This window comes from Corvus cornix, chromosome 4A, assembly GCF_000738735.6.
Source record: "Corvus cornix cornix isolate S_Up_H32 chromosome 4A, ASM73873v5, whole genome shotgun sequence".
NCBI classification, from domain to species: Eukaryota; Metazoa; Chordata; class Aves; order Passeriformes; family Corvidae; genus Corvus; species Corvus cornix.
In genome coordinates, this window is record NC_047058.1 from 15,954,792 (window position 1) to 15,976,718 (window position 21,927).

The following is a 21,927-nucleotide window of genomic DNA, read 5'->3' on the forward strand; positions in this document are numbered from 1 at the left end:
TGATTTTGTTAGGGATTTCTCAAGAAGGCGACTTTTTAAACAAGCCTAAGTAAATTTGATGGCACTGACACATTTTTTTTCTCCCAGGTATTGGTGCAAAAAATCCTCAAGCAAAGATTCTGGGTGGTAAAGTAGTTAGAGTTGAACAAAACTCCTCTCCACGGAGCTGTGAAAGCAAAACGTGAACCCCAGACTTCTGAACCCCCAGTCTGTGAACTACACAGACTGCTCCTAAAACAGATTTCCTTCTCTACTTACGAACACCAAGATCAACCCTTAAGGACCTCAACATTCCTTCTTCCTTAGGGAAGAGCACCCTTTTTCTTCCTCTTAGTGTAATTTCACTCCTCAAAAGCATACCAGCTCCCTGTCAGCAGCATTTTCCCTGTCTGTGTGGGTGCCCCCTGTCCTCCCCACATCCACAGGAGCAGAATGAAGGGACCTGTAGAGTGCAGTGTGTCCCAGTTTCTGAACCGAAGCATAACCCAGCATACTGCAGCCAACCTCATTGAAAGGTCATACAGCAGGAAGAAGTAAAAGCTCCCAGGTGCATTTCACTGAGACAGAGGGTAGTTTGTTTCAATTAAGTGCAACAACTTTATTGCCAATCAGAAAAGGTATCACTCAGGTATCCTTTGCCCTCTCCTCCCTGCTGCACACACAGAAATCACACACATATTTTCTGTCTGGCATTACAGACTGCAAATTAAGCCCTGTTCCCATGGAAAATTAAAAAAAATTTTATAGCCCAGACTGAGGAGAGGACTGTATCCCCCCGGCAAAGATCATGGCATATTGCACAGGCAGCAGCACCTACCTCTGTGAGCCGACAGAGCCAGCAAGTCAACATAATTCCTCTTGGATGGAGACGTTTACCCCAGCTCAGACAGCCGGGGCTCTGCTGCCATGCCTGGAGCTTCGGACACGCCAAGAGAGCATCTTCTGTGAGCAGCGCGGCTCCTCTCACACACCGAACTGCAGCAGCGGCAGCCTGAGAGAGCAGCAGCAGTTGAATTGCTGCACATGTATCTCTGCAGATTATTTCCTGCTCAAACACTTGGCATAAAAGCAGATGCTCTTAACCCTCTGGAGGCCTCTGCCTTTTTCCCCCCTCGGCAGAAGAAAGCTAGCAACTCCAAATATTCTGCGGTGAGGCCGGAGAGGAATGACCGGAGACTCGCAGGGCATCTTCCGAGAAGTAGTCCCAACCTCGTGTTAGTTGCAGTCACTTTGTGCTCAGGGAGCCAGGCATTCCCACAGCAGCCCACAGCATCCCCAGCCAGGCACCACACGGTTCCCACTGCATCACCCACTGCAGATCCCCAGGCTCCAGCAAAGCACTGCTCGTAGCTCACATGGGAGGGTGGCCAGAGGTCTGACCCTGCAGCTGGAGGCCACGGCCGGGCAGGCGAGGAGGTGAGGGACACGAGAGGAGCACAAGTGATGTGGCAAGCCCAGCAGTGTCACCCAAACTCAGGCATGCAGGGCTCCTGCTCCTGGCACAGAGCTCTGCGGTCGCAGGCGCTGCCCCATCACCTGCAGGCACCCACTCGGCGGGCAGGCACGGAGCGTCCGCGTGGCACTCGGCTGGCTAGCGTCAGCACTGCTCCCTCTCACAGCCTGCGAATGTGACTGGAAAGCATGGCTGAAAACATGCTACAATTAACAGGAGGGAGGGAGATACTATTGCTCTCCTGCTAGTCTTAAAGGCACATTGCTCACATGTGCCTGTTGAGAATGCGAACGCCCACAGCTTCAGACCCAGCGTCTCACCCATCTGCAGGCAGCCAAGAAGCCCAGGCAGGAGCCCTGTCTGGGTGTGGGGAAGGAGAGCACCCCAGGAGTCAGGAATTGAAGGGGCAGCTAGCAGGAGTCCCTACATCAGGGGCTGGGAGTGAGGCCTGACACACCTTCACCACTGTCCAGGGAGCCAAACCAAGCCCCTGTCACCCAGCCCAAGTGCTAGCCCCTGTCAGCGTCACCTCCACCAGCATCCCAACCACACATGGGTCAGACTGGCCACTGCCCCACTCAATCCCACGTGGTACCAGCCATTGTCTCCAGCAGGCAAGGAGGGCTTGGTATAGCCTAGGAGCATGGTGCCCCTCTCCTGGTCTTGGCAGGAGAGTCAGATTAGTGGCACTGTTCCTGCTGGAGATACTGGCCAGGACCACAGCAGCAGCAGGTGCAGTTTTGCACCTTGGTGTTACACAGCAAGGATATCCCTCGTGCACAGCCACAAGCTGAGGCACTGAAATCCAATATGCCACACGTGCTAAAGCTGTGATGAGTCCAGCAGGTCTTAGACTGGCTGTAGCTTCTGGTGCAATAGCCACCTCCCTCCTGCCCCAGGGCTTGGGCCAGCAAGCTGTGCACCAGCTCAATGCCACATGTTCTCTCTTTGGTTCTCCTCATATCCTCTTCTGAGTGCCTTGGGATACTCTGGTTTGTCCTTCATCATGACACAGCACAGATACAACAATAACAGTGCCCGTAAGTCCAGCCCACATCAAGGTTTTCCCTCCCTTGCCCCCCTAACAGCTGGCATCTGAACCTCAGAAGTCAGCAAAACAGGTGATTTACACCATTATAAATCTTCACTTTTTTCTCAGTAGCAGTTGTTGCCATAGATAACATGCTTTTCTGAGCAGGACCAAACGGTGTGAAGCCCTGAACCTTGTTAAGCCACTTTGCGTCACACAGCAACCCGTTAGCACCTTTGATTCTCCAAGGCCATGGAGACACCAAAATTAACCTGATCAATACCTGCCCCCATCACTGCGAGGCAAGCTATTAGTAGTGTGGATATTTTAGCCTGAGCATACAATGCCAAAACAAATTACTACGGTGAAAAGTAAGTTAAGCATCCTGTAACTTCAGGCTTTCCTGAAAAATAGTCTGAAAGGGAAGGTACAGACTGTATACCATTAACACAAAACCAGCAGAGTTACCACTGAGGCAAGCATGCACCACAGCAAGACAAACACCTGCTTTCCCTGTAGTGCTGGTACAGAGGGGCCATTAAAACACGATCACCTCATGAAACGAGCGCAATGCATGTTTCACTGCTTCCGGGCCATGCAGCTTCGTGCAAAAAATACCACGGTGAATTAGCTCAAAATGGTCTTTATTAAGCACTGCACATCTTAAAGAAAGCCTTTTTAACACCAGACCTACAAAACAAGCATAAGTAGTAATCAAAATGCTAGGCAGAGACACTTAAAGCTTTATACTCCTGAAGTTTTTCCCTTGAGTATCAAAGATCAAATTTGTTCTACAGAAGATAGCTGAGGATTTCTCAAGTTCAATGCTTCCTGAGCTCATTGATTAGTATGCAAACACAGCACAGTGACTACCAGCACATCACTACAAGCATCTATCCTGAAAAAAGGCAATCCTCTGCAACTCACTCAGTAGAAATATTCTATGTACAGGCACTATTACTTTTTTAAACTGCAAGACCTGATGGACCAACCAACTCTAAATTCAGGGGAAATGACTGCTTATTAAATGCATAAGATCAAAGGCTTATTTGAGTTATTCCATCATGTACAACAGAGTGTTTTGGAGTGAGAAACTCAGGTCAGCAGGGTCATCTCTTTCAGTCAGATACCAGATCTGTCACTAAAAATTATGCACGTTTGCAAGGGTAGATTTTTTTTTTTATTTAGTGTAATATGAGACTTCATTCTAAAAAATATTTGAGCGTAAGGAAGCCATCATATTTTGAAGTGTCATACTACAGAAAGCTGAATCATTAAAGATGTCTGCAAACAACTGCAAGACCCAAAATTCACATCACAGTTCTACTAACCTGCATATTCCACCAAATATATGTATTCTAATTAGATAACACAGGCCTTCACAAAAAGAAAAGCACTGCAAAACAACCTTTATCAAAGGCTTTAAATCCATAATAAATAAATGTAAACTGTAAGAAACACAGCCACCATTACAATGGGGGTTAAAAAAAAATAAAAAAGAAAGAAAAAGAACCTTGGAAGTCAGAAACCTGACCATAATTATTCCCAACTTTCAGAAACATATTTTCAAGTGTATTGCTATGTGATACCTGACGAATAACAACACTAAAACCTCTTGAAACTCAGAGCTCTCAGGTGGTGGATGTGTCTGTGCACACTAAACAAGCAACTACCCAACAGACAGCAGGCACGTTCAAGAGCATCCAGCATGCTGACCCTACTGGGATTTATAAAAATAACAGCACTATTTTAAATGGCTACTTTGGAAAAAAACAATAAAACCAAGCAGGAACAAGAGAGATGGAGGCCTGGCATGATGAAGCTGTACCCACTTACATGGGTCCTGTAAATATTGTGGCTCTCTCTGCTCAGAAATCCTGGAATACTGACCTCAACCTTCTTCATGTTACAAAATTCCCATGCTCTACTCCTGAAATTCAACATCTAACTTCTCTTTATAATTATTCTTCTACTATACTCATATAGTGCATGAAGACTAATCTATCTTCCAAGAAATGGTTTGTCCTCTGCTGTTACCAAGTTGCAAAAATCACCATTCGTTTGTCACAGGTAAGTAAACAATTCATACATCAAGTAAACCATTCGTACATCTATTGTCAGTGCACCCTTCAGGTCACACATTAGAAAATCCTTACAAGTGGGAGGAAAGGGCCTCTGTACAGTGTGAAAAGCAATGTCAGCATGATCATTTCAGCCGTCTGGAGAGTGATGGGGGTGCCTGGAGTTTTACTTGTGCACTTCATGCACTGAAGCAGCTGCATTGGGCAACCCATACACGGCACAGGCAAGAACCTGAACTTCTGCAGATAATGATGGCAAGAGCAGCACTGGAAGAAGCCAGGACTCCCTGGGTAAGCAACAGGTAGGGAGATTGTCCCTCCTGAGCCTTGCATCCACTTTTGATGCATGTAGTAAGAGCCATACTCAGCCCAGTGAACAGCTCCTCTACAGACCATGAACTGAAAATTTTGACCAAGAAAAAAAATTTGGCAGATGGTGAGAGCTTCTCTTAGAAGAACATTTCACACACACACCCAAAATCTGTAAAGAGTAATGCCCAATTCTGTACTCCCTACAAGCTCTTGGCTACAAATAAATTACAGAGTCTCTTGGATATGCCAAACCTTCCATGCCAGCGTTCCCTGAACTTGTTGTCCTGGCTACCCACCAGAGCAGCTCCCAACATTTTGCATCACTAATCACTCCAGTTTTTCTTATCAGCCCCTACCAATAACCAGCTACTGAGTGCTTACCATAACCCCAGGGATGCCTGCATTCAGAACCACTGGGTTGATAGTGAAGGGGTTCCAGCCAGAAGAGAGGTGCAATAGCAAATACCTGAGCATGGAGTTTGGGAAGCAACAGCACCGAGCTTTAATATGCAGCTTGCTCAGAAACTACCTCCCAGCAAATTTAACAAAAGGAGCAACTAAAGCATTTACAGTTTTGAACACTCACACACACATTAACCTGGTGAGCTGTCAGTCCTGAGGTTTATTTATATTGGAAAAACTTCAGAAGTTCAAAAAAACCATTAGCATCCAAGGAAGCCACACTGCAGCACCTCACTGGGAAACATCGTAGAACCAGTCTGCAGTGTTTACCTAAGGAGATGCAGGGAAAAGCTACGGACATCAGAGGCATAAATGCCCTTTCAAACACCCTATCTGCAAGACAAAAACCCACTCTTTTGACTTGGCCTATTTAGAGGCAGATATTACTGACTATGAATCTTCAAGATATCAGCATTGTATTGTGGTTTTTTGCGAGGTTTGGTTTTGTTTGAAATCAGTATTTATGTTGTGCTTGAAAATACTCTATTGTATTTAGCCATTAGAATCCCACAGCCCTCCTTGTATCTGGGATTTAAAAATGGAAGTATTTGCACTGTGAGCAAGGTTTGCAGAATTCAATGAATGTGTTGGCAAAGAGTCAAAAGAGCATGTTTGGACAGCCTGGGGATTATAAGGTCCCCCCTGCGGCCTTTTACAAGCTAGCTGGTTTCACCTTTATCAAGGCTTCCTACTTGAACTACTTTTGTGAAGTCAGCCTTGATTTCTCTGAAATTATAAAATGTATTTGAGAAATTAAACATTAAAATAGGACCACAGGAATAATTCATAATAATTAATAATAATCTTATATCTACTAATGTCCTTTGTAGTCAGAGACATCTGGGCCAAACTCTACAGCCAAAATCAACTATGGTATCTACAAGTACAAAACAATCTACTCAAAATGGAGTTCTCAAAGAAGACAAATCATCCTTCAGAAGTCGGGCACTGTGGTTCTGACTGCTGGTGCTTCTTTCTGGTTCAGTAATGAAAGAAAGGTAGTAACTATGAATAAAAAACTCCAAAAGGTGCCAAAGAGAGACTGTAGCAAAGAGAAAAAGCCTGTAGCAAAGTGACCACCTGGGTATTGAAAGACAAACTCTCCTAAGGCTCAGATGCAGCAAGAATGATTAAACATGGAATCAGCGCCCAAACTACAAGTAGATCCAGTTTCTTCGTGCAGGCAAAGTGAAGCTAGAAGTATTTTAGGAAGGTGAGCACTGGTAATAGCTTTACTGTAGGACAGCTAGGTTAAATTGAGCTGGGATAAAAAGGAGTGAGACTGAATTATTTAAGCTTCCTTTCTGGCCATATGTGCTGTGAACAGCTGATAAGTTGTAGGAAGAACATGCTACTTTTAGAGCTCTTGACTTTCCTGTGCCAGGGTCCTTGTCTCTCTGCTGAGCAAACAGGGAACTAATGCTTTTTGCTACTGGGAAGCTGGGAAACATGGGTTCTCCCTCGCCTCTGGTGCTGGCTGATGAGTTATTTTGGGCTAAACATTTAAGTTCATAACCCATTCTTTAAAATGGCCCCAAGATTCCATGCATATTTGGGAGGTGCTCTGAAAAATGCCAGCGCAGCTTAGTTCCCATCAGCATCTGTCTGCAACAACAAAGACTCCAAAAACAGAAAGATCTCTCCAGGCAACCATGATGAGCAAGCTCTGTGTTCAACTGGGACACACAAATATCAGGGAAATATTGTGAGAAGAGGTCTTGAAGATGCACTGTAGCTATTTAATGTCAAATGAGGAGCTCAACAAATGTCAAATGTGTCTTCAACATCGGACCAGAGCTGCACTGGCTCGGGACCCAGAAAGCCACGGGAGCACCCCAGCACCCAGTGGCACAGGGAGCCACACCAAAGTCATGGGACACCTTCTGGCACCCTCCCCACCTCATCTTCTTTCTGGGGATTTTCTTTGTAATGAAATGCTTCCTTTCATCAAAGATTTCATGAAACTTCACAGCCAAGTTCAATTTTCTATTTATATCTGTTTTACTTTCATACAGTTTTGGAAGAATTCTGAAAGGATTCTACCACACACATTTGCCAGAGTTTGATAAATATTGTTTCTGTTCAAAGGTCCACAGGAAGCAACAACAGAACCAGTAGATTCACACCTCCACCTTCCTGTTGCACTTCTGGAGACCGCCTCTCTGGTATGCACCCACAGGACAATCCCCACCTTTCCTTTGCCTTGCTGTTGCCTACCCTGCTGCTCCCAGATGCAGCATCCCTTCCCTGGGACTCCACTGTCCTAAATACCAGTTACAAAAATTTCCATGTGCAGGGCCTCACATATTAGCACTTGTGGAAAGAGAACCAATGTTAGCACCAAAAAGCTGTTAGGGGACTGTGGAAGCACTGAGCCTTCTTTTCACACAAAACTGCATTGGGAATTTGAATTGGGGGTGTCTCTCTGTTTCTCAGCTGCAGCATGAGCTTCTCCATGCTTCAGGCATCACCTGATGGAGTCAAAGCACAAAACAGTCAGTTATTCAAACCTGCAAGGTTCGAAAACCCCAGCTGAGAAAGTGAAAGAGGAGTGAGATATCACAACTGACAAACCACAGCAGAGAAGGGAGACTTGCTCATGCTGGGCTGAAGAGGAGCTTTCTTATACAGCAGCTGTCAAAAACCTTGTTCTGAAATGGCTCAGCAAGCCTCACCTCAGCCTTGTCCTAACTCGGACAGCTGGGGACAGCTCTGCAGTTTCCCCAGGAATTCCAAGAGCTCCTGTGGCCCCAAGGGCCTTTCTGGAGAACAGGGAGATGACACTGTCCCTTTCTGCACCCATGATACGCTGTGGGGCCCCTGTCCTCCCTTCTGCTCCCGTTTCACACTCTCTCTTAGCCAGTGGGTAACAGAGTGAGGGTTGGGAAACCACTGGAGAGGAGCCCAGTGGTCAGTGCACTGATACAGCACGTGGTGTCCTGAGCTCTCTGCTGTCCAAGCACACACACTCCCTGTCCTGGGCTGCTGGGATGCCACAGCTGCTGTTCCAGCCGTGGGCTGAGGTGTTGGTTCAGCACCTTCCAGCTGGCCAGAGCAGCATTCTGTGTCCCAGCCCCTTTGCAGGACACTCACTGGTGCACTGTGATTGCTCAGCCTGAACACATTAACCCAGGAGCTCTAAAAAGGTTTATCTGAACTGGGACTGAAAAGAAAATTACAAAGAAGCTTTGGCAGAAGGGTGAAACCTATCATTAATTTTAGTAGTGAGTGATCTGAAATATATAAACACATTGTCCTTTTATAGCAGGACTGTTTTTCTCTATTGCTGCCTTAAAAATGTCATACTAGCTCCACCTAGCACACGGAATGGTTGTACTAGCACTGGGGAATTAGTCAGGATTAAATATGGCCACTTTTGTTCAGTTTGATCAACTGGTTATTTTTTGCAACTCAGACTAATGCTTCCATTCAATTCCTTCCACCATCTCCCACAGGAAAAATATGGGCTTCAGCTAATCTCTCAAGGGTACATTTACTAAGAATGCAAAAGATTTTACAAATAACTGAGGGGGAAGGCAACACTTGTTATGCATCACATATATTTTAAAAGTCCATTAGAGTGCTCCAGATTTATCATGCTACCAGAACTCAGATGGGTATTTAATACCAGTAAAATTTTATAGGTCAATGCAGAAATCTGACTGACTGATCCAAAATTGCCTGGACAATAAAAGTGTTCAGGCCACCCCTTGCAAATACTGCCTAACAACTCATCCTTTCCAAGCCCTACTGGTCCCAACTGGAGCAATGTTATCTCATTAAAAGCTTCTGCCCAGTCACTAAGCACTACAACCACTAAAACAGGATTTCTGGAATATTAATTCCAAAGGACGACAATCAAACATAGTGCTACTACTACAGCCCACCTAATTTTTTGTGATTGGCTCTCCACTAAATTTACTAAAAGAAATTGGCAATCAACAAACAATACCTTTGACAATAGACAAGACAGAAAGGTTTTGGAGAAGGGGCAATCATTGAGGTAAGATATGAACTTACTTACAGAAAGCCAGGAGGAATTACTGTGCCATCTAATGGGACAACTTCCCTTCTGAACAATGCGAGTAACCAAAAGATAAATCATGCAGGGCATATTTTCCAATGTTTGGGTCACAAGTTTAATGAGAAACTTCACTGCCATTCAAATGGCTGGTCCTATGGGCCAGACTGTGCTGTCTGGGGCATATTCTGTTTTGGTTTCTCCCTGAGGTCGGAAAAGGCTGTGAAGATTTGAGGGAATCACGTGAAGTTTAAGATTTGCACATCCTTTCCATGGGCTTAGGATTTCGCCGTTCAAATGATTTGTAGTTGAAGTTCATGGGCTTTCTCATCATAAGGGACATAACACTTTTTCTGCACTGAATGACAAACAGACTCACAGCTGTGGCACTTCAGATGGGATTGGAATGGCCCTTTACAAGAGACAGACCAAGGGCATTCAGAGAACACCCTGAGTCCCTCCAAACTCACACTGCCAACCTGACCAGTTCTGAGTTCAAGCACTTCTGGTTAGAGGCCGTTCTGAGGTTCTAGGAACACATAACTTGTTAAGAAACCCGCAGACAAAGGCAGAATGATGGGCACAAGTTACTTGGATTTGTGAAAAAGAGGACCTAAAGCAGATTGCCTTTTACAATTACACAGCCACAGGGAGAGAGCACAGCAATAAAGACATGGCAGAAACACAACAAAAGCCCTCACACATCCTCAGTATAGTGTGTTACCCGCAGGAAGCAGGCTCCTCTGTATATAAACTAGCAACCGGTCTCCTAATACTTTCATTTTCAAAGAAAACTAACAAAACAGCAAAACCATTTTGAAGATTAGGCCTTCTGCAGAGATAAGAAAAAAAGCTGATATAGACCTTAGTCACAGCACTGAATAACAGCAAAAAGAGTCAGAGAAACACAGATCAGAGCATACTCCACCCACGGGGATTGGAAAGGTGAGTGCATGCCTGAAAGCTGCACTCCCTTTCCTGCGTGGGAATCCTGCTCCTGTTTTACAAATGCACCATCCCTGCTGCACACACTTGGAGCAGCCCGAGCCCATACGCCTGGGTGGCCCACACACAGACACGTGCCAGTTCCATCAGGGCAAGAGATGGTGAGCGACTCTGCATGCAGATGGGGAGTGCGGTAACGAAACCAGCGCCAGCTCTTTGGCAGGAGGCTGCTGGGCTGATGGGGTGATGCCATGTTGATAGCAGATGCTGCTAACACCTGTTGATGGGTACAGCAATCTCTTTTTAAAAGCAGTCAGCCTTGGGAGGCAGGGAAGCATGGGGCTTCGAGGCACTCGGGTACAGAAACAGATAATTGCATTGCGGGTGCCAGTAAGCAGTAAACAAAGGAAAACTGTGCTGCAAGGTTACAGAGTCAGGCAGGACATGAAGGAATTTGCATGAAACAACAGCACCAGTCCTCAAGGAAATGAAGCACCAGTCTGAAGCTGTGCGAGCCAGAGCAATGGATTCATTGCTTCGTGTACAGCAGCAGCAGAGCAGAAAACATGAACCCAGTAAAGTTTCAAACGGAGCTGGGTTTAGCACAGAGACCAGACTAGTAAGATTCATTTGAAGAATTTTAGCTCTTCCACATCACATTCATGAATACACCCTCTGTTCACTCTGCTTAAGAAACTCATTCTTTACTAAGTTACATGAAAGAAGTCTTATTTTTCCTAGACTGGTTAATTCAAGTGGGATACTGAATAAAGCAGTGAGGTAGAAAGGGAACTGTGGCTCCCAGACGATAAAGCTTTCCTCTCCAGAGGCAGTGCCAAAAAGAAGCTACAGACCAGGGCTGTGGCTGCAAAGAACCCCTGCACCAAGCAAGAGATGTAGCTGGTCAGTCTACTTTGTATGATAGGGCAGTCAGGACTCAGTTTGCACTGGACAAAATAAAGCTTGAAACAAATTTGTGTTAGGGTACCCTCACTGTGCACCTCATTTTCTTGCTTCTTGCTGCATTCATGTTAATATACTCTTCCTCCACTCACAGTTTCTTTTTAAATACCCACTTGGAGCTGCTGTGATAAAGGGTGTTTTCGTTACAGATTCTCAATTATCTTAAATTACTAAAACGTCCAGATTTCAAATAAGCGCTTTTTTCTTTTCCTTCAAGATTCTATCAAATAGTGCCCCAGTTAATTATTGTCTTCTGAGTTTCAAAACTCAGCTTGTTTGATGCCACAAAAGCATAAATCCCAAGAAATAAAATATTCTCTGGAAAAGCAGTCCTCTGCTTCTTTTATCTTAAATTGGTTTCGTGCCGTCAATGAAATCATCGTGTGGAAAAAAAAAATTAATTTCAGCCTTTGGGGAAAGACCGAACAGAAAAACTTTTAATATGCAAAGTTCAAAAAGCAACAACAGAAAAGAGATTTTGGAAGGAGCACCTCTGGCTGGCCCTAACAATAGCTTTTGTCGGTCTCCCAGGCTCCAGCAGCACAGTCGGCCAGCTGGCTGCATAATTTAACATATCATATCTTATGCATCTTGATCTTATCAGAACACTTTACAGAGGCTAATGGAAATGGTAGAATAGACTTCTGAGACCTTCCAGAGCGCTGGCTTTGAACTGCCCAGGTTTACACAGCATCCAGTCAATTACCTAATCCCATCTACAGACCTCTCCTGTCAAACGGAGCACAAAGGAAAAGGCATTTAATAAAACCATGGATGGAACGAGATCAGCTGACCATGAACAGCATATGACTGTTCAGTCATTCATACAGTGATGTATTTAATACCCTCAGAGTTCATATTTCAGAAGTCCTTTTTTTCCTAGGCTTGCTCCTTCTTCTAAGACTTGCTGTTGTAAAGACGACAGCACATTTTACTAGCAAATAACTGTGAAATACATTCTATATCAAAAGTTTACTACAGAAAAAGTTCTTGTATTTTGCCATAACTAACAAAGAACACAAAGGTGCCATTTGTTTGTCTTTGGCTTTTATCTGTTAAAGTCAGGCAGAAAGAAGTGAAGCCGCTGAAAATAAAGCATTCATACTGCATACAAGCAGTGCTGGAATTACATATTTCCATGGCTGCTTTTTTGACTCAAGCAGCAGTCTGGCAGGGCACACATCATGCCCAGAAAGTTGTTTTTCCCAGGGTGTGATCAAATCCTTACACTCTAGCTGGTCTGACCTTGCAGCTTTCCCACACACACGGAAGTTGACTGCATGATTTGTAGAACATCTCAAGTTAGATTTTTTTTTTTTCCCACCCAAAGTTAATCCCTGTAAGAAAAATAGATCAATGTGAATCAGCTGAATCTAGGAAAACAGAGAAAACAGGTCTGTTGCTAAGCACAATAAATTCAAGAAAACTGCACTCATTGTAACAGCATAATTACCACCACAACTGTGCAGAAGATAATTATTCACGCTAAGATGTGGCAACCTTTTGCAAAGATAAGACAGATACTTCCACTTTCAATCACCCAATGCAATATCTGCATTTATATGAAGATATTAGACAGGGAACAGGTAAAAAAAAAAACATGATTAACTTTGTGCATTCTTTTTATATGACTTATGTGCTTTACTGCATCTTGGCTTCCATATATGCCATAAATCAGAGAAAGGAGAGAGCAATAAAAATAGAGGGACACAGAAAAGATGAAGAACTAATATTCAAATCCTCCCACAGAAGGCAGACAAACCTCCAAGGAAATGTGGGCAGGAGGAGGAGAATGAGAACATGAAAAATATAAGCCAACCAAAATAATGGAAAAAACCAAAAACATACATACATATGGATGGCCCTGGGAAACTGGCAGGGACCTCTCTGCAGGAGTAGTGTCTGGGGAACAAGATGTCTCAGGGCTTTTAAGTCAGACCATCCAGCCATGAGGTACCAAAGCCTGTCAACATCCAAAGCTAGCACAATGATTATAAAAGGGAAATAGGAACTAGGACACACTGATAAAAGCACTAAAATCGCCTTGAAAAAACAAGAGCTAAGAGATTAGCAAGCTAAACAATACTTTTTCCTCCACGCTGTCATGGTTGATTGTTTAAAGCCTGTCAAAAGCTCCTCTGGGAAACCCTGCATAGATATACTGAGAGCAGTGGGAGAGTAGGGAATCAGTCAATATTTAATAACTTTATTACTCAGACAGTACCATACGCATTTAATTGAAAATTACAATGGCATTTGGGGGAAAAATGCTTTTCTTTTGCAATAACAACCAAGTCGTTTGAAGTATTTTGAAAGGATTTTCTCTTTTTAATATTTAATAGAGGCACACACCTTTGCTCAAGCTGTGGCAGAATCTTGAGGACACCTAAACTACCAGAGAATTTCCAGCAATAACTTCTGCCACCAATGCTGAAAGTTTTCTTTTTGCCATCCTACTTTCTTTCCAAATCATGAGCAAATATGAGACTGCACTGAAATCATTAGCACCGCCCACCAGGCAGATCTGCTTGTCACTGCACATTCCCTCTCTCCAAGACAGACAGCTGGAGGCTGTATCTGGACACCAAGGAAGAGCCTGGCAGAGCAGTTTCAGCTTCTACTGCATAGGCTGCCTCAAGTTCCTTTCTCAGGGAAGAAACACAACTTCTAAAGGAAGCCCATGAACACATTCAGCTCCTACATTACACTAGTGGAACTACTTTTGGAATGCTGAACACATATCAGAAGTTCACAATTCTGAAAGAAAGATGGAAAAGGGAAAAAAATAAAAAACACACGGAAACAGCCAAAAAGCATTTGGGAGGTAGACACTATGCTGCACAGCAAGACATCCAAAAGAAGACTTACAGAAAAAGGAATACCAAGCAGTGACATGTAGAACTGCATGAACAAGTGTCTTGGAAAAATATGCATGTGCCTAACTACTGACACAGACAGCTTCTGTAACTCAGTAGGGAAAGAAAAGGGAGAAAAAAACCCAGTACCATATAGTAAAAATTACTGAACCTGTTATTAAAGTCTACCAATCAGTATGTTCCTAGCACTCTCAAATGCCACGTCTCCTGAAGGTCGGGGAGCACAGCTTTCATTGCTCTTCTGTATCTGTCTTCCTCCAGCCAACAACCTGAAGAAAATAATTTTATACCTTCCTTCCTCAGGCACCAAACTCTGAATTACAGTATAAATCTAGGTCTCCAAAAGACTTGGTAACTCACCTGCCTTTGCTTGTCCCCATCATTTTCCAAGGAGAAAAGCAGATCAGCGGCACTCTCACAAGTTCATTTGATTGGCAAGTGCCTGAGGTTTTCCACTGATCTTCAAATGCACTATGAATCTAATAAAACCCTCAATACCAGTACTGGAATATTTCATACACTGCAGTTTTATTTAATTTCTTGTTTATCTGACTACTGCCAAACAAGAGGATATTCCATGAAAGCTGATACAGCCCTAAATGAGGTATGAGCCATTCTCAAAATACCCTGTGTGTATTTCCTTGCACACATGTGAGCCCACAAATCCTACTGCTTAGCTCTCAATGAAGATTTTGGTTTGTTTTAAATAACCTGACTGGAGACATTCTGCTTCAGAAATATCTCTTTAAATACACCCAGGAGGAAATTTGACATATACAGTATAATTGCCTTGCTATCTAGACTTAATCCTGCATAGAAACCATCTGTTGCATTAAAAAAAAAAAAAAAAGGAAAAAACCCCACAAACACAAAAGCCAAATAAGATTCTTTTTGTACACTGCCTACTATTTCTGAATACTGTGCATGTGTAGACCACAACATCACCATGCACAAGATCATCACAAAGTGGTGTTACAATACTGCTCGAAAAAATCCAGACAAGCATGTCAAGATGTACAGAGAAACCAGGTGTGTAGAGCAATCCTTTCATCCTGCTCTGCTCAGGAAGGAACCAGAACCAATGGAAAAGCAATCAGAGGACACAGCCAGAAATATAAAATATTTACCTTACTAGGAAGAGAATGAAAATCATGGGCTGCTGCATTGGGAGAGAAGACAGCTAGGAAGGGGGGGGTGCTGAAATGGCCTCGCTTGATACAGAGAGCACACAATGCTCTGGCTGGAAGGCACTGCTCAGAAGGTCAAGGGCTGCTCCCTTCCCCAGTAATCCTCTGTCTTTCCAGAGGTGTTTAGCTTGACCTCCACCAGTGAAGGCTCTAAATTTCCCTGGACAATAAATTCTGATGCTTTACTACTTCTCCCTTAGCATCCAAACTCGAGCTTCCTTGTCACAAGGAACAATTAGGTGCCATTAGGCAACCTGTGGAAACTCCCCTCGGAGGTCCTTAGGCTAGCAAAACTCCTGTTTGAAAAAATAGAATTACCTGTGACCCTGCTCAGGTCAGGTGATGAGAGCCTTTTGGACTTACCTGGGGGGATGTGGAACACAGGACTCTTGCTCCATTCACACATCCTGCTCACACTTGTTGGTGTGTCTGAGTGACAGGGTGCTGCAGCCAGCTGGGACAGCAAACGCTCCAAGCACCAACAGAGCTTAAGAGAGCTTGGGGATGAGCAAGAGTCCTGGCTTTCATGCCCTAAAGGACCCCCAGCTTCCTCTGAAAGGGACATCAGTTTCCAAGAGAGTGGACAGTGGGCAAGTGAGGAGGTTGGGTGCTGTTCCCAGGGAGCACCCAACCACCTCTGCAGATGCAGAGCCCTTGTGCTTCCACATCGTTCGAGGACTTGCTCCCCACTCCTTACCCTGCTCTGGTTCCTCCAGGTGTCAGCCAGAATTTAGCTTCTCTTCCTAGAAACCCATCATTCCTACAGATTGATGGGTTTTGTCTTGATCCCTAATCTCTCCAGACTTATATCCTACCTTCCAAAGGAAGGCTCATGCTTCACTCTTAATGCAAGGCTCCATATATTAACAACTTACAAAAGCCATACAAAAACCTTTAGCCTGCTGGAAGCAATAACCTATTGATTTAACATTTTGCTCACTACTACCATCTAATAAAAGGATGAAAGCAAGGCACTATATCACAAATTGTCACCAGCAGCTCAGAACAAATTGGGTCCTTTTTGGATCAACAGAATCATGGAGACTAGCACAAACTCAAATCACCTCTCTTCATCAGCTTTCAGCCCCATCCCACTCCCATCACCTGCGGGTGACCAAGTGCCCTCGGAACAGGACTAATGCAGATGGCATAATTAAAAGGCTTTGAGTCATACATCAGTGAGTGCCTGAGCATGAGGGCATGTCAAATAGTATACTTACAAACACAAGGTTTTGAAAGACAATCTAAATTACAGCACATGACCTCCAAGTTCAGCTCTGAAGTTTCAAAATAGCCTTCTTGTCATCCCCAGTTACCAAACAGCCATGCCCAAAGCTGGATGTACATTCCCTCTTTCATCAACCTATGTCTACTCCTGCCTTGTCCTAATGGATGCATTATCTTGAGTTGTCACATCTGATTACACATGATGTGACACAGGATGACATGAATAATGTACCCCCCTTTGATGTGAACAAATTCATTAGTTTAGCTTTGGGGAAGAACAGGAAAGCACAATGTAGTAAGCAGCAGTTTACTCGAATCATTGCAGCATAATTATTATTGTTATATTACTGTTAGGATGATGATGATGATGATGATGATGATGTTTACTTCCCCTCTCACTGAAGGGTAACAAAAAAGCCTAAGTTAAAAAGAAATTTACTTCCTCACAAAAAGCATTTAGGAAAGTTTCCACAGTTCTTTCTTTCCAAATTCTACAAAAATCAAATGGGCCACTTCAGCATGTGTTGGCATTGAACTGTTACCACAAGCTTTTCATATTTCTTTTCAGAAATGAAGGACATGAGGAAGAGGAGATCTTCACTGCTGCTTGGTTTTTGACTAAGCAGACTTTTCCCCCTCTATTGTTCTACAAGCTGGATGTACACAGATTCAGGAATATTAAAGAGCCAAAAAAGTTTAATTAAATCCCTTGTTAATTAAAGTATGAGCTACTGAGTTTCCTGCTTACTCATAAGGAGGAGTAAGAACAGCACTTGGAGAATCACAGCTTCCTGAACATTGTATATCATGGCCAGCAGTCTCCCAGAAGATGGTAAGAGTGGGGTGCATTCATCTCTCTTTTTGAGCACATGCATATTGCCTCACTCTTCCAGGAGTAAGTAAAAGTTATACAAATTCTCTTGTAGATCTCTGAGTTGTGCTTCACACTCATTTCCATTTTCTGCATTCCCACCAGGGTTCATGGCACCACACGCAGATCAGCCAAGGAAGGAATCCAGCCCTCTGCTTTTATTTTTACCCGTTGTGCTTTCATCATAGCTGGGTGAGTGAGAAACCATCTGCTTCCTTGGGATGAAAAGGCAGGAGAGGGAGCTACAGTTTCCAGAGGAGTATGTCTTTCAAGATACAGCATCTGTCCTTTCTGTTCCTTCTGATTTATAGGGATTTTGGTTTGGGCCAAATTCACAGCTACATTAGGAATTAGAGTAGCCTAATGTGACACTGTACCCAGAATGAATTTGGCTCAGGGACTTCATCTCATTCATTCTCAGGGCTGATATTTCAGAGCCCTTGATCCATGATGGCAAATTTACACTGATGCAGTAGGTGACTTTCTAATTTCATTTATGCTCAGATCATCCTGTTGGCTGGTATTAAAGAACAGGTTTTAGCTGAAACCTTTTCGTTTGAAGGATTAGATAACAAGGATATGTAGCTTTCCTAATCAGAAATGCATTGTGTAAAGATTTCATACAGGAACTTCTGCAGTGCAGGACAGAATTGCTGGACATCCAATCTGACAATCCTTCGCATTTGAAGGCAACAGGAGCTACAGCACCCAATTTAGAGACAAATATCGACAGAAAGAATGACGTGAGGAAGCAGTCAGAACTAAAAAATCTAATCTTTCTGACACATATGAATTTCAAGAATTTTTATCTTGAAAATTGATAGCAGGATTCCAGACACATGTATAAGACTGAGAGACTTTCCATATCACAAATACAGTCACTGTAAATGCACTTCAAATAATAACCCTGCTCTTCTAACTTTCCAGATAGTTGATAAAATTTGAAATCATCTTTCTAAAGCTTCTTGGAGATCTTCCTCTACTTCCTTACTGAAAATGATCTGACAAAGCCTGATGAACAAGCAAACCAACTTGCTATTTTCCTTTCAGTTGCTTCTGTGGTAATAAATTTCCAGATTTATTCATAACTGTGTTTCACATAAGTTTTTCCCTTTGCAGAGGAATGTGTATTATCTTCAACATTGCTCTGCCCAAATTTTCAAATCCTACATTCTTCCTGAGATGATGCTAGGAATGCTGTGAACAGTAAACTTGTTTGGGGGCCACAGGGCTGAGATGATGGAAGTGACAGTCAAGGCTATCCTCTTGCTGCTGGGCAGGTGGCACTGATACCCCCCTGATCCTGCTTCCCTTGTAGCCAGGTGTTCTGCAAGATTCTGGACAGGCAAGTGCTAATTCTGCCCTACTAATATAAAAAAGATATTTCTATTTAATGACTAGTTATTCTGTTCTAAGGTACACACACTTAGAACAACACATCACCAAAAAAGGCACCACAGATAAGCCTTAAGAGACACAGTGCAGTGAAACAAGAACAGGAGATGAGCAGAAGGGAGATTTGTTGTGACAGAGGCACAATATGTGCATCTTGGGAGCAGATTTCAGACCCTGGCAGTATCATCTAGACACAGGATTTAACCCAAGGGTATTAGCAACAATCTTAATCCAAGCCCTTTTAGCAAGTGACAATGTTGATACCAGTTAATCTGTGCCACTAACAGCTTCCAAAGCTAAGGCAGAGAGCCCACCAATTCCAGCAACACTTTCCACATACTTGGGTCAAACTGTGGGCAAAATTCAAATGTCAACATTTTTCCAGTGCTACAGAGCACTTCCTATAGTATTCAAGACATCTGCATGGGGCTTGCAGGAAACAAGACCTCTCAAAGACCTGCAGCCTCCACAGGCAGCAGCTGGAGGCCAGGACATGTGCCAGGAGTGAAAGCCACAGGAGTCCTGAGCTGAACATCTGGGTCATCTTCCTCCAGAGCTACCAGAACTTTTAGAAAAGTCTTTTGCCAACAAAACTTTCTATACATATTCTTAAAACTGCTTAGCATGTGTTATATGCAAACCTGTCCTGAAGCATTAGTGTCCACAATTAACCCTCCTGGCTGGACATGCCTCTGGAGTCAAGTCCTTGCCACGCTTTCTATCGCCTCATTACTTAACTCCCTTTATTGCCAAGGGGATAAGTACTGACTTTGCCTTTGTGAGAAGTGATGGAGGAAGCAGAGATCTGCAGCTGCCAAGAGAGGTTGCTGAGGTACTTTTATTGGCTGCAGACCCAGGCATAAGTCTTACATGAGTACTGCAGAGAGGACAGTATACAGCACTCCTTACAACTTTAGGACACAGCAACCTAGAAACTACAAATCTGTGCAAAACTGGGCTCCACCACAATCATATTTGTGATGCAGTGGCAGTTGGACTTTGCAGAATTAGTTCATTAAAAAAAACCTAGAAGAATTCTCAATAAGTATACTTATTCCTGTCATTCATTAATACACCTGCTGGCTAAAAATGACAAAGGACTTCCAGCACGGGAAATATGTTCTTAAGTATGGAAGAATCAAGAACTGCTATACTCAGTTTTTGAAATGTCTTTTCTATCATGGTTGGAGCACAGCTGTCTGCGTTCCTTACTCTCTGGTAATGAATGTCACTGAGAAGTAATATTAATCCCACATATTGACAGAAAGCGAAGGAGCAAGGCTGGAATTTATGCCCTTCTCTGCTTAAAGGGAGGAAGCTTTGAGTCTGACTTGATTCAAGAGGGCTGAGATAATAACAGGACTTGGGAAGGTGATTTTCTAGCATCTGAACTAGAAATGAGAAGAAAAAAAATCCAAAGCAGACCCACAGCAAAGACTAAATTTGTCCATTCTCAGTGATGATAAGGACGGCAGCCTGGCACCTAAATACACCTGTGCACTGCTTATTGGTTTTGAGACATGCTCCTCCCAAACAGGTGTGTCTGAATAAAGAGAAGTGCTTTACCAGGAGAGGCTTTTCCCCATTTAACTGCATCCCTGCCTCTACGGGGGGAGCACAGCCACCCTCCCAGAGAGGGGTGCAAGGAACACCACAGGTCTCCAGCTGAAAGCACAGGATGGAAAATGCTGCTGAAGAGCCCACCAAGTGAGAAGTGGCACTGGAAGATCTGAGAGCAATGCTTCAGGGAGAGGCAGTGAGAAGGTCAAAGCAACAGAGAGCCAGGGAACTACAGCATCCTCAACCAGAAACACTGCCAGCCTTCCTCAGAACCACCAAACCCTCCCATACCTAGAGGCATGCAAAAAACAGAGAGAGTGCTTTAAGTCTTTCTATAAACCAGGGGTCTTTCAGTGCAGGTGGAAAAACTGCTTACTAGTGATTAATAATTAGTTAGTTTTAGAAACACTAAGCGATTAGAATAATTCTGCACTAAAGCCATTCCAAACCTCATCTCCCAAAGACCCCCGAGTTGCTTGGATTCCCAGAAAGCATATTGTGCCCACAAAGCAATGCTGTTTGCCATGCACAGTAAAGTCACATCACACTTTCAAACTTCCCTGCAAGCATCAGCTTGAAAATAACTACAAATGAACCCTCTGCAGTTCCAATTTTGGAAGTTTTAACTCCACACAAGTAAGCATCTCCCCCTTTAGGTATGGACCCACTTGCCAAGCATGAGCTCAGCAGGTGTCAGACCCACTTGCTCTCTCTGGGGCTGATCAACACCCAAGTAGATGCTGTATGATCTCATTCCATGTTTGTCTGCAATAAAGGCACTCATCTTGTTCCCCTCAGTAACATTTACTCAGCAGGTCAGCATGAAGGGAAGTAATGAGATGAATTTGCCAATCTAAACATAGTGATGCTTCTTGAGACTTCCCAACATCAGACTTGCAAAAATAAAGGGTTGATCTTAGCCCTAAGGTGATGCTCCAGGTGGTCTGTGCTCCCTGTGTGTCACTAAGGGGTTTCTCAGAGAGCAATCAGTCCCTCACCAAGGGGCTTCCTGTGCATTGCTCAAAGTGGACACACAGTTGACACTGAACCGTGCCATAAATCAAGTCCCTCCTGATGGGAGAGAACTTTCTGAAAGTCCTTGCAAGGAGTTTCAAGGATAAACTGAGACTTTTCCTTGAGTTTCAATGCTTCTAGATTGTTGTTTATTAAGTCTTATCAGAGGAACAGAGCCACTAGCGTGACCCAGGTACAGCACAGAGCACAGAAGAGCAGGAGTGAAGGCTCTCTATCAAGATTTACACAGCCTTTTAAAGATATTTTAACCAATAGTTACTAAAAATGTACATTATTTTCACTTTCCTACCAATTATTCAGAAACACAACTAGGAACTGCAGAATTTTCTATCCAGTCATTCCAAACTACTTCTACTGCAGAACATGGAGTAGTAGAAGAAGGAGAAGAAGGTTTAGAGAACAACAACAATCCTCCATTTTGATATTTTTTACCCTTATCTATTTACTACAAAGAGAAGCCCAAAACCTCTAAATTTTCACCCTGTGACAATCTTACATAGTAGTCTATC

At 43.6% G+C, this 21,927-nt stretch overlaps 1 protein-coding gene across 3 annotated transcripts in view; it reads right to left on the reverse strand.

The window, feature by feature from the left end:
- Positions 1-21,927, reverse strand: part of HTR2C (5-hydroxytryptamine receptor 2C) — a 263,993-nt gene that overhangs the window by 210,911 nt on the left and 31,155 nt on the right. Inside the window, exon 1 of one of the 3 annotated variants that reach the window (XM_010403266.4) lies at positions 818-1,647. The exons of 1 other annotated variant lie outside the window; for it this stretch is intronic. The gene's annotated coding sequence lies outside the window, so the exon portion shown is untranslated. Of the gene's footprint in view, positions 1-817; positions 1,648-21,927 lie in introns of those variants that run through there. One more of the 3 variants, XM_010403264.4, reaches the window with a different exon arrangement.